This window comes from Octopus sinensis, linkage group LG9, assembly GCF_006345805.1.
Source record: "Octopus sinensis linkage group LG9, ASM634580v1, whole genome shotgun sequence".
Lineage (NCBI taxonomy): Eukaryota > Metazoa > Mollusca > Cephalopoda > Octopoda > Octopodidae > Octopus > Octopus sinensis.
The window spans coordinates 50,905,620-50,920,619 of record NC_043005.1 but is presented as its reverse complement, the minus strand read 5'-3'; positions in this window follow the sequence as shown (position 1 = coordinate 50,920,619).

The window sequence follows — 15,000 nt, the reverse complement described above, 5'->3', positions numbered from 1 at the left end:
CCAAACCACCGCTGAAATAATTGTCCACTCATTCCTCTAATTGCTCTTAGGAATGCTACGGACGTTTCAACTCTAAACATCTTCCTCTTACTTTGAGGATAAGGAAGAAGGTCACGATCGGGGAAATTTCTATGCCGTCTATCGATTTTTTAGAAATTACCCGGCTATCAAAATTTCCTTCGAGTAACACCCGAATAATGGTCTCGTAGATTCATTGTGACGCCTTTGCACATGGATCTGCTAAATCAGGAATTTAGGGTTACGTAGGGATTTAGGGTTACATAAACAAGCTAGCAACAACAAAGTACAAAAATCCCTGATCATGTGATCATGGGGTATGCGCGCGCGCACACACAAAGTCACACAGAATCGCATACAGACTCACATATGCATACATACTAATTAACTTACATACAAACATCTATCAATCAGTCCCGACCCTACCATCACCAAACTACAACGCATTCTCTTTCGCTTCTTGTGGAAAGGATGAGTCCCGATGGTCAGGCGATCCATTTGCTGTCAACCCCCGCTAAAAGGAGGGCTGGGCATGCCGTGGTTGATGATGCGCAGACACGCGCTGAGACTGCGACATCTCTGGCTCTATGTAGACGACGGTGAACAGGTGTGGTCGCCGTTTGTGAGGCACGCTTTCCCGCAGCTCGTCTCCATGACCGAACTGCAGTCGTGGATCAAAAAGAGGCCGAGGAAGGGCGATTGGCACCGCGAGTGTCGCGTTGCTCTCAAGCAACTCTGCCGTCCCGGGTCGACCTTGAGTGACTTCAACACAACCAAAGCATTCTATAGGGGATTAGTGGAGGGGAGGTACGACGACGAGCTCGGGGCGAACCTGGACGTCGACGAGGAGTACCTGACCCGCCTGTTCAGGACGACTTTCGGGCCAGGGCCCATGGACAACTTCCAGAGATCCCTGGCCTGGCAGTGCTACCGAGAAGCGCTACCCGTTCGGGATAAGCTCTACAGACACGGCTCAAGAAACACGGGGCCGACCTGCCCGAGATGCGGTCAGAGCGACGAAACCGTTCTGCACGCACTCGTGCAGTGTCCAACAATTTCCGACCTGTGGGCTTATGTCGAACAACTGCTGTCACGTGTGGGACGAGTCGATTTATCAGCCGAGTCTATCGTCAATATTGTCACGCCTCCTTCCTTCAAACGGGAAGGAAGAGCTATTTTCATCATCCTTGTGGCTATGGCGAAAGAATGTATCTGGTGGACGCGTCTGAAAGGATTGGAGACAACCACTTTCCTCTCTGGTCAATCTCTCATCAACTTCTTCAAGTACCACTTGAAAAGGAAAGTGAGAGTAGAGAGGCAAGTTTTGTCTAGCGAATGTTTTAAAAAAAGATGGGTGAATGTAGCAAGGATGGCACGTATGAATGACGAATCCACCTTGAGCATAATCCTATGAACCCAGAAATTGAAAACAGAGGGTTACCCACTTGCAAACAAATGTGGTAACATATAACAATATTGACCAAGGTTACCGTGGTCTTTTTCGTAGGCTTTTCTTCCCACGGATAAACCTTACTTGCTTTCCCCTTTACACCATATATCATAACACTGTGATACACGATCCCTATTGATCGTTCTTTTTTTTTTTCCTCTTCCCCTTTTTTTCCCCTTTTTCTTCTTTTTTCATTTCTCTTTCCTTTTGTTCCTTTTCCTTTTCTTTTTTTCTTTTTATTCTTTTTATTTTATTCAATTTTTTTTTTGTTTTTGTTCTTTTCTTCCCTTTTACGATCCCTCTTGATCGAAAACCTACGCCACCCCCTTTTTTTCTTTTGTTTTTTGTTCTCTTCATCCCCCAAAAGAAAAGCTCTACCTTGTAACTTGTCCCATCTGTGTGCAGCCCTGTGTGGCCAATAAAGAAACTTATCTATCTACCCATCTATCTATCTATCTATCTATCTATCTATCTATCTATCTATCTATCTATCTATCTATCTATCTATCTACCTATCTATATGTCTATTTCTCAGTCTGTCTGTATGTATGTCTATATGTATGTCTGTATGGAGTAAAGAAATACATAATTAGTAATGAAATATATGTATGTCTGTATGTCTGTCATCTGTCTATCTGTCTGTCTGTTTGTTTGACTATCTCTCTATCTATCCATCCATCCGTTCATCTTATTTATCTATCTGTATGTCTGTCTGTCTGTCCGTCCGCCCGTCTGTTTGCCTGCTTGTTTATCTATCTATCTATATCTATCTATCTATCTATCTATCTATCTATCTATCTATCTATCTATCTATCTATCCGTCTGTATGTATGTATATCTGTCCGTCCGTCCGTCCGTCTGTCTGTTTGTTTCTATCTACCTATCTATTTATCACTATTCTTTTTTGCCTGTTTATACAAATCGCTGCATAGAGAAAACGCCAACAAAGAATATTATTTATACGGATGCCAAGACACGCACGTGTGAACCTATTAGAGCACATACACACGTAAACACAAACATACACACAAGCATTTTTACACATATTCTTACAGGCATAATCACAGACATACAAACACACACAAATATAGACTCATTTATTCTCTAAAATCAATAAATAATCAATCGTAAACTATTTCTTAAGAGAAGTAAAATGTAGAATAAACTTGTCCAGTGTGTAATCTTTTGTTTTTAGTTACATTGATATTAGAGACAGAAGATTTCCCAGATATTTCAAAATGATACAGTCTTTCTCCAGTGCAACTACGTTTGTGGTTAACAAACCTGGAACACAAATTGTAAATAAAAAAATTCCCCACATACAAGCGTCGGCGTGGCTGTGTGATAAGATGTTTGAAGTTTGCTTCTCAGTTACTTGCTCCAATTACATGCTTCTGGGTTCCGTCCCACAGTATGATACCTTGGATTTGGTGGACAGAACCTGGAAAAAGCCCGTCGTGTATGTATGTCTCTCTCTATATATATATACTAGCAAACGTCGCCGTCTGTTGGACGGTTTGTATGGGGTTAACTTTGACAGTGTTAAGTTGTGGAAATATTTGGTGATTGTATGGGGTTGTTACTTTTGGTTAGGGTGAATGCGATCTTTTGATGAAAGAAGTATTTGTTATTTTACTTATTCGGCAGTGCGCTGTGAACTTATCAAACGGACTACTAAAAGTTAAGGGTGTTTCAACGACATAACTTAAAATGAAAGACTTGGAATGAAACATGACAGCAATTTAGAAGCACTTAAATTATTGTATAGAAGTAACTGAATTGGGATTTAAAAAAAAATCTGATCTAATAATGTTGATCTGTTCAGCTTGTTTAATGAAAGAATACCGAACCTTGATCGATTAATTTTAGCAGCTGTAAAACCTTGTGGAGAATGTATTACAAAGAATCCGACAAGTCTGCCTATTATGTAGTTTGAATGAGAAGCTGTAACTAAAGATTACGATTATTAACCCCAAGATTTTACGCGTTTTAATAGCAATCATTTTTTTCTCTTTTTTTTTTTTGCTTAATCAAAATGGTTGCTTTTCCTCGTAGTTTTTCATGTCAGCTGTAAAGGTGAACAAAGAAATCACTTGGACGGTGTTAAGTAGTGGAGATGTTTGGTGATTGTATGTGGTGGTTACTTTTGACTGTTTCTTCTCAATAATGATAACTGATTTATAACGAATCTTAGTAATCGGACATCATAAATGACCTTAAACTTCTTGCACTCAAGCATACCTCATGTTGACATCTATACGCCAGAGTGAACGCTGTTTTATCTCCAAAGTGAAATATAAACAATTGTGAAATATAAACAATTGACAGTTCACAGCATGTGAAATATAAACAATTGACAGTTCTTTCACTATTGTATTTGACGACTGTTGCTTTAAGTATTTTATTTCGATTTTCAATGACGTAGTGGTAAGAACAACGAGATACGCAACGGTAGTTTCGAATAAAAATAAAAATAGAAGTTTTAATCATCCGATGGACACAAAAATAGCGATTCTCAGTTTGAAACTGACAATTTTGAAAATCTTTTTAGATTACGGAACATGCCGCTCTCTCAATGTATCCATGTTTAAAATTTCAGCGCGATAGGATGAAAAAGACTCGCGTTATAAGCGCACAAACAGACAGACAGAACGGGATTTTTATATTAAATAGATTATATATATATATTATGTATATATTGTATGTATATGTGTGTGCGTATGTGTGTCCGCCATCAGCGCTTGACAACTGGTGTCGGTTTGTTTATGTCCCCGTAACATAGCGGTTCGATAAACGAGAACAAGAGAATAAGTAGCAGGCTTAAAAAGAAGATAAGTACTGGGAGTACTGTGACCCCACCATGGGGTCACAATGACCCCACCATGGGGTCACAATGACTGAAACAAGTAAGCTATAATAGATAAAACAAGAAACAATATATTCCCACCTTTTTCACAATGGTAGAATATTTTTTCTAATGCGCATTTGTTTTTCTGTGCATGAAGACGTCACCTTTCGACGAGAATCTTTTCCCACAAATTGCACAGAGTTATTCAGCCTACCGGTAATGATCTTTCTTCAGTAGATGTATCTTTGCAATATGTGTCCGGGTTTCTCACAGCTGTATTGCCATCCGTCCTACTGATAGGTCATTTTAACTTTAAGAGACAGGAAACTCCCATAGACACATGCTTCACAATCTCCTTTAACAAATTCCAAGGTCACACCTAGAAGGTGGCAGTTGGAGGTTAGCATGTAGTTTACTGTGTGAAAAAAAAATTGTAAGAAAATTCTCCCGTAAATTGCGAAAGATACCGAGAGTGAGTGACAACAGCGACATCCCATAATTTCATGCAAACAATGTATGCGATATAACCTATGTATAGTACGTAGATAAATTTCATATAACAGGAAATCTGTTCATATATTTTACATAAGATGAAAACAAGTATACTTCTCTGTGTAGTTCATTGTTGGGTAAATTACATTGGAACGGTGTACCTCAGCTGCTATTTCTGAAATACATAACACTAAGGAGGTACTATACATATAGGTGCCTGTGGACGTGGCATAATGAGTGATTTCTTTGTTCTTTTTATATTCTGGGATATCCATGTCGTCATTTCCGGTTGCTTTCGCAATTTGCATTCACTTCTTTTTACGACCGTAAACTGCATGTTACTGTATATTAACTCAGTAGGAAGGGTTGTGCCTCTCTCTCTCTCTCTCTCTCTCTCTGTCTATCTGTCTCTCTCTCTCTCTCTCTCTCTCTCTCTCTCTCTCTCTTATGAACAACAATATGTTAGTTAGTGATATATTTAAAGCCAGAGCAATCATTACGTCAATACTGAAGGTGCAAAATCTAAGAACATCGATTAGTACGAAGGTGTTAACGGAGATATGTTGACTTATGTTTTGGTAATTTTGTTTTAAGTTTTCCCAGACTTTTGAATAGTTTCTGTTTCTAAGGATTTTAACATTCTGTTTCAAATAACGCATTTTACTATGATTCTCCTTCAAGAATTTGTCCTTTAATTAAAAGACATTTGTCTCCGGGTTAGCGCTGAGAGATCTATCTAACTGTCTGTTTGTCTACCTGTCTACCTAACCCCTTCTCGTATGGAGCTCCTCATAATCGTCATTTGGTAATTTTGACGCATCAATTATAAGCGGTGATAATTTTCAATAAATAAAGAATCTGTTATATTATATTCAGTATACCTGCATTTGTCTTTGATTATTAAAATACATGCTACTGGATATCTATCTATCTATCTATCTATCTATCTATCTATCTATCTATCTATCTATCTATCTATCTGTCTGTCTGTCTGTCTGTCTGTCTGTCTGTCTGTCTGTCTGCCTGCATGCCTGCCTGCCTGCCTGCCTGTCTGTAAACATATGTGAATTCTGTGTAAATTGAGCAATGGTGGTGACTGAAATTTTAAGCCTTTACCGTATATTGACTATAGAAAATAGTCTAATATTAGGGAATATAAACCCCCATGAAGGGAAAAAAAAAACGGGCATTAGTACGCGTGGCAATCGAACGCACTCCTTTGACTTTCGCACTAAGTGTGCTCACCAGTCGGTTCCTACATACACTAATGCCCACTTTTTTCTACTACAAGGCTTTATATGCCCTAATATTAGACTAATTTCCATAGTCAAAATACACCGAAGGCCTATAATTCTATTCACGATATATATGATTAGAAAAAGATTTTTCTGAAGTTATTAAATATTCATAAAATTTCTTTTATATAACAGAATGTCACTGAATTTTGTGGAAGAAATTTGAATATAGTACTTAATGTCAAGGGAGTATTTTGGGCGTAAGCGCTTTCCTTTTTCAGCTTCTCAAATACATGCGTTCTAATGCATAAAGAGAATTTTTTTTTGTTTTGTAATGGTATTAACTATTTCTGGTATTCACTTCCATTTCTTGAATCTTTTGGTTGTTCCTTGCTCAATTATTTCATATGTCCTACAACGACGGTCTCTACCATTTGTTACTTCTATTATCTCTTTCTTCAATGTGAATCTCGCCTTTGTTCAAAGTCTCTTGAGATTTGGTGGTTGTCTTCAGCTGTTGTTGATTTGTGATTTTTAAAAATTATTTGTCCGAGATATAATGACTGATGTAGAATTGAGAAGTATTGATTTTAATTAGTTAATAATAAAAAAAAGAATTAATATTGTACCACATGACTCAAAATACGCAGTATTGTTTAATCGATTTCAACCAACTTTACCCATTGATTTCGCAGTGGGTATTAGATTACAGAGTGGTTAAGCAACACCACGTGCTTTTAAAAGAGGGTAAGTATGGAAAAAATATGGTGAAATTTTTAAGAATCACCAATTCTGTACCATGTCTGCCAACCTACGCAGTGTGTCTAGATTCGTAACCAAGTGGTGAAAAACGAACTACTTAAATACACAGCTAAGCATACGAGCTACATTGTGTGAAGAGAAAATATATTAGCACGTAGTAAATAGCTGTAACGTGAAATGATAATGAGCTACATTGATGCAATAGTGGCAATTCCAGACATATTATTTTAATTCACCTTACCTACTCTCTTTTACTCTTTTACTTGTTTCAGTTATTTGACTGCGGCCATGCTGGAGCACCGCCTTTAGTCGACCAAATCGACCCCAGAACTTATTCTTTGTAAGCCTAATACTTATTCTATCAGTCTCTTTTGCCGAACCGCTAAGTTACGGGGACCTAAACACACCAGCATCGGTTGTCAAGTGATGTTGGGGGGGGGGGGGTACAAACACAGACACACCAACACACACACACATATATATATATACATATACATATATACGACGGGCTTCTTTCGGTTTCCGTCTACCAAATCCACTCACAAGGCTTTGGTCGGTCCGAGGCTATGGTAGAAGACACTTGCCCAAGGTGCCACGCAGTGGGATTGAACCCGGAACCATGTGGTTGGTAAGCAAGCTACTTACCACACAACCACTCCTGCACCTAATCAGAATATCAGTGAATTCTTTTTAGACAAAATGTTTATCATTTCAAAAATATTTTAAAGATCTTTGGATATCTTGGGATGATTCTATGCTGAAGATGTCTACTAATATCGAAACGTGTCTGGGGTTGTCTCCATAACGATCAAATATCAGCGTTCAACTCTGCCACACATCCACATTTAAACTGATTCTCTCTTGACATTAATTATCATTAACGTAACAAACTTTCTTTGTCATTACCAAAGCAATTTCAGTTTATGAAAAAATTATATTTTTCATGCAAAAAGCGCCCTCAGGGAGAAATATTCCAATGTCATTACTCACATTGACATATTTCCTTGAGCAACTCTTCTTCTTCTTCTTCTTCTTCTTCTTCTTCTTCTTCTTTTCTTCTTCTTCTTCTTTTCTTCTTCTTCTTCTTCTTCTTCTTCTTCTTCTTCGTCTTCTTCTTCTCTTCTTCTTCTCTTCTTCTTTTCTCTTCTTCTTCTCTTCTTCTTCTTCTTATTCTTTTTCAGATTTGCACCAACCACCACCACCACCATCATGTCCTCCTCCTCCTCCCCACTCTCTCTCTCTCTCGTTGTTTCCTTTTTGCTTCTTCATATTTTTCATCCAAACTACCACTACTATTATTACTACTACTACTACTACTACTACTACCATCACTGCCACCATAAACCTCCACAAACCATCACCAACAGCAGCACCACCATCGCCGCCGCCACGACAACCACGACCACCACTACTACTACTACTACTACTACTACTACTACTACTACTACTACTACTACTACTACTACTACGGTATCGCTGCTACTTCAGCAGCAAAGGGGGACATTTTGCTACGGAAGTTATAATTTTCTTCATTACTATTAATTATTTTTAGCGGTAGTAGAAATAGTTGTAATAGCAGCGATAGCAGCCGTAGTCGTAAGAGGAAGTGGTGGTGATGGTGGTGTTAGCGGTAGTGAGCGTTGTCATCGTTATTATCATTTCAATAAGGTGTTGTTGTCAGCGCTTGCGCTTTGGCTGTTATTGCTGTTGTTGTGGTTGTTGTATTTGCAATTTGCTTCAGAAGTTACAGCAAGGATAAAAACGAACGAACGGAGCAAGACACACATACACACACATATATACATACAAACGTGTATAGACTCACACACACACACACACACACACACACACATACGCATACAAACACACACAAACACACACATAAAAACACACACACATACACATTCTCACATACAAATACACACACAAACGTAGACACACACACACACATTCTCACACACACACATACAAACACACACAAACACACACATACAAACACACACACACATACACATTCTCACATGCAAATACACACACAAACGTACAGACACACACACACAAACACACACACACGTACAAATACACACAAACACACGCATACAAACACACACACATACACATTCTCACATACAAATACACACACAAACGCACAGACACACACACATACATTCTCACACACAAACACGCACACACACATACAAATACACACAAACACACACATACAAACACCACATACAAACACACACACACATACACATTCTCACATACAAATCCACACACAAACGTACAGACACACACACATACATTCTCACACACAAACACGCACACACACACATACAAACACACACAAACACACACATACAAACACACACACACATACACATTCTCACATTCAAATCCACACAAACGTACAGACACACACACATACATTCTCACACACAAACACGCACACACACACATACAAATACACACAAACACACATACAAACACACACAAATACACATTCTCACACACACACACACAAACGCACACACACACACACACACACACACACACACACACACACACACACACACTAAAAGTAAACAGCATTTTATAATGAAACGAACAAGCAGAAATAGAAACAAAGAGAAAATAAAGAAAAAGAAACAAAACTGAAAGAATGAAGAAAAGAACGATTGTATGGAATAGCCATACCAAAGTTGCACTAAAATTCTTATATGAAGGAATTTCTACAGTGTTGCACTTTTCCAAGAACAGCAACAACATATTTTCATACATTTTCTGTTTTATAAAATTCTTGCACATGAGAAGTAATGGTTTAAAATGTTGATACAAGGCCACCAAATTTGACTCCAGCACTTCAATTGGTACTCATTCTATTGACCCCCTAAAAGATGAAAGGCAAAGTCGACCAAGGTGGAATTTGAACTCAGTACATGTAGACGGACGAAATGCCGCTAAGCACGTTTGCTCGGCGTTTCTAACAACACTTACACATATAAATAATCCTTTATACTATATACACATGACCTGAAATTTGGGTGAGGGATAAGTTGATTATATCGGCCCCCAACACTCAACTGGTACTTATTTTATTGACCTCCTACCCTCAAAAAAAAATGTAAGGCGAAGTGGAGCTCGCCAGAATTTGAACTCAGAACGTAAGGGCGGACGAAATGCCGCAAAGTGTAGTGCGCGGCGTTTCTAACGATCTGTCAACTTGCCCCATTACATACATATAAGAAATAATCACATGAAATTTGTGGGGAGGGGGCCAGTCGATTAGATCAAACCCAGTACGTGACTGGTACTAAATTTATCGACCCCGAAAAGGTGGAAGGCAAAGTCGACCTCGGCGGAATTTGGACTTAGAACGTAAAGACAAACGAAATACCTATTTCTTTACTGCCCACAAGGGGCTACACACAGAGGGGACAAACAAGGACAGACAAACGGATTAAGTCGATTATATTGACCCCAGTGCGTAACTGGTACTTATTTATCGACCCCGAAAGAGATGAAAGGCAAAGTGACCCGGGGAATTCGAACTCAGAAAAGTAGCAGCAGACGAAATACTATTCTTTACTACCACAAGGGGCTAAACACAGAGAGGACAAACAAGGACAGACAAACGGATTAAGTCGATTATATCGACCCCGGAAAGATGAAAGGCAAAGTCGACCTCGGCGGAATTCGAACTCAGAACGTAACGGCAGATCAAATACGGCTACGCATTTCGCCCGGCGTGGTAACGTTTCTGCCAGCTCGCCGCCTTAATAATCGCATAAAATAAAGCGATAAATATATACGTGTGTTTGTGTGGAGGTGTATGTATGTATGTATGTATGTATGTATGTATTTATGTATATATAGGTGTGTATTTGTGTGTATGTATATGTGTGCATATATATATGTTGAGGTGCGTGGCATAGTGGTTAAGTTATTGCACTCATGATCATAAGATCGTGCTTTCGATTCCTGGATCGGGCGATGTGTTGTGTTCTTAAGTATAACACTTTATTTCACGTTGCTCCTGTCCATTTAGCTAACAAAAATGAGTAACCCTTTGGCGGAACGATGTCTCGTCCAATGGGAATATAAACCACACAGAATCTGGTAAAATAGATGAGACTGTTGCGGAAAGACTTTTCATCCCGCCATTTATTTTTTTTTGCTTTCATGTATGTACATTCATATACACACATACATACTCATATACATATACAAATGCAAACAAACATCCATCCATCCATGCGTACATGCACACTCACTCATATAATACATAAGTGTGTTCTTAGTTGTTTAAAGCTAAATCAATGCAAGTTATAAGATATAATACATATCGATACTTTGTACTTATAACTTATGTTTCAATATTTCGGAGTTAGGAAATCTTCGGAGAAATTGTGCCGTGAACTGACGTTTCTGCTTTGTAGTGTGTGTATATGAATAGTTGTATGTATATACACGCATGTACACACACACACAGACACACATTTCTATGTACGTATGCATGTATATATGTATTTATGTATATATAAGCAATTTCATAATTTTTCAAAGTAGAATTTTAGGAGTCAAACTGTCAAGTTCATATAGTTATGATAATTTATTAATCACAACGTCTGATTTGTAACACCTATTTCCACTCTTTAATCCATTTAGCAGGATGTATGTTTTCTATTTGATGTGGTTTATGTATTTCATCAAACAACAGAAGCTAGAAAGTCTGTATTGATAATCTGAACACATAAACAATATTGACATAACAAACGGAGCAGAATCAACTGAAAGTAAACAGCAGCCATTTTGAGAAAATTAAATGACGTCATTGTGAAACTTTGACACGACTTTTACTGCAGAGTTTAACCATCCTTGATCAATTGCTTAAAATATTTTATTTCAGTATATTCAACGTAATACCATATTCTTATTGGATGTCATGAAAGACAAAGAACAGCAAACCTGTTTAAGCGATATTTACATGAACTTCAGAACGGACACAATTGAAAATATACGTCAGACATTTTGAAACCAAGTCATACTGAAAATGTGACACGATATATATATATATATATATATATGTATATATATATAAGAAGGTGAATGAATTATCCTAGTATGGATAATTCGGTTAACCGATACCTGGGTAGCAAATTCACGTCAGAAAACACGGTTGAAGCTATATGCCAAGGGCAGGTGTTCTCGTGTGTAAATTTGTGTTTTTTTGTTTTTTTTTACTGTGGACATCATTACTGTGGACATCATGTGAGCAGTCATCTAAAAGTTTTTGCTCTTCATGGTGCTGACATAAGTTCCTTGTCTTTCCTGATGAGATGGCGGCATAATGCACTCTTTATTCCCTCGGAATTAGGAATATGCAGCCTTCGAAACATGTGTCGAGAGTAAAGGAATTTTATTAAAATCGTCGTTCGACTCCATTCTTTCATTTATATTATAATATATATATATATATATATATATATATATATATATATATATATATATATATATATATATATATATATATATACACACACACATACTTTATTTTCTCTTGTTTCTTTCTTTCTGTGTTCCTTTCTGTGGAAGAGCGTAGGCTCGAAATGTTAAAGACTTTTTCACTTCCCGAACTTCCAAGTAAGTTTTATCTTAATTCTGATACGCACTCTATACGACCTTTTTACTCTTTAGTTTTTGTCTCTTTCTCTCTCTCTTATTCTTTTACCTTATTTTCTCTCACAATTCTATCTGTAACTCTCTCTCCTTCACTCCTCCTCCTTTGCTCACGTGGCTCCCACGTGACCATCGGCCATCTTTCTTTCTTCTCCTAACTTGTGTTTCTTTCTTTCTCTCCGTTGTAGCTGGAACAAGGAAGACGTGTTCTTGTCTGTCTCTTGTCCATGCTTGATTTACACTTTCGCCACCACAACCTCGTTTAGGCTAAGCAGCCCTTTCTGTCTGTTTTTACTGTCCTGTTTGTATTACCAATTTTGACCGTACGCAAAATCCCAATTTGTATATAATTTGCTTTGCAGGAGCAACTGTTTTATCAAAAGCGAATGTTGTTGTTAAATGCTCGAAATACGTGAGTAGAAAAACAGCCAACAACTGATGAAGGGTAGTTTTTCATGTTGTTTGTCTTGTTTTTCATTTATGTCTTGCGTTGTTCGAAAAATAGTTCATATTCCATATACTCGTACTTCATGACGTCCTGTACCCATATATGTGTATATATATATATATATAGATAAATGAAAGAATGGAGTCGAACGACGATTTAACAAAATTCCTTTATTCTCGACATATGTTTCGAAGACTGCATATTCTTAATTCCGAAGGAATAAAGGGTGTATTATGCCGTCTTCTCTTCAGGAAAGACAAGGAACTTATGTCAGCATCATGACGAACAAAAACTTTTAGATGACTGCCCACACGGAGTCCATAGTCCTTTATCACTATGGACTCCGTGTGGGCAGTCATCTAAAAGTTTTTGTTCGTCATGATGCTGACATACGTTCCTTGTCTTTCCTGATGAGAAGACGGCATAATGCACCCTTTATTCCTTCGGATTAAGAATATGCATTCTTGGAAACATATGTCGAGAATAAAGGAATTTTGTAAATCGTCGTTCGACTCCATTCTTTCATTTATCTATAGTAAAAAAACACACAAATTTCCACACAAAAGCACGTGATTTCTGCCCTTGGCATGTAGCTTCAACCGTGCTTTCTGACGTAAATTTGCTACCCAGGTATCGGTTAACCGAATTATCCATACTAGGATAATTCATTCAGCTACTTAAACATATATATATATATATATATATATATATATACATATATACACAATATAAGAGAGTGCCCATTATGTGGTCGACTCTTGCGCTAAAAATAGATCCGCTATGGTCTCAACCATAAGGGTGAAAAGATTGGATATTAATTTAATAATACCATCAATTTAACACCAAGTGGTGTTAAATTGATGGTATTATTAAATTAATATCCAATTTTTTCACTCTTATTTTTTTATGCAGTATTTTTTCACCCTTATTTTTTTATGCAGTATTTGTTTCCGGTAATGTTGGCGCGCTATAACGAGGGCATTCGAATCATAACTGCGAATATAATTGACTGAACCACACGTGTGTTTGACCTTATGTTAAAATCTGGCATGGGGTTCAGTAAATTGTAAAGTAAATTCAGTAAAGACAAATTCTACTGAAGAGCTACAGATATATTATGTAAGTAAAATTGCATAATCCATTAATAGCGAAACAATTGTCTATAATTAATCTACATTTTTGTTATTTTTCATTTGTCCTGCTCATTTACGTTCATAGTTGTGCTGATTCTCCTTGGAAACAATTCTTAGTGGTTGAGACCATAGCGGATCTATTTTTAGCGCAAGAGTCGACCACATTGTGGACAGTCTCTTATATTGTGTATTAATTTTTACTGCATCCCTGGTTTTTTTATGCGCTAATCCACTTGGTGTTAAATTGATGGTATTATTAAATTGATATCCAATTTGTTCACCCTTATTTTTGATTTATATATATATATTATATATATATATATATATATATACTTATAGATGTAAGTATGTACATATACGTGTATATATATGCATATGTATATATATTATATATATTATTATATGATTGAACGCCACGCATCCTCTTCCAAGTAAGTTTTATCTATCTATCTATCTATCTATCTATCTATCTATCTATCTATTTATCTCTCTCTCTCTCTCTCTCTCTCTCTCTCTAAATATATATATAGATATATATATATATATATATATTATATATATATATATATATATATATATATATATATATTACATATACTATTTACTTGTTTAAGGGTTGTTGAGTAAACTGCGAAATTAACTATAACGGTTCAAATACTAAGAAATTTCTCTAGAATCTGAGTATGCCATGAGGCTTCCAGATATGAGTTCTACTCACGTGTCAAGTTTCATCAAAATCGATAAAACGATGAAGGAGGAGTTAGATAACAACTCCACAAAGACACCCACAGACAGAGTTACCCACATATGTAGTATATATATATATATATATATATATATGAATATGCGGTGCCCCCATGGCCACAGCTAGTGAGCCGAACTAGATAAAATAAAATATATATATATATATATATATATAGGCGCAGGAGTGGCTG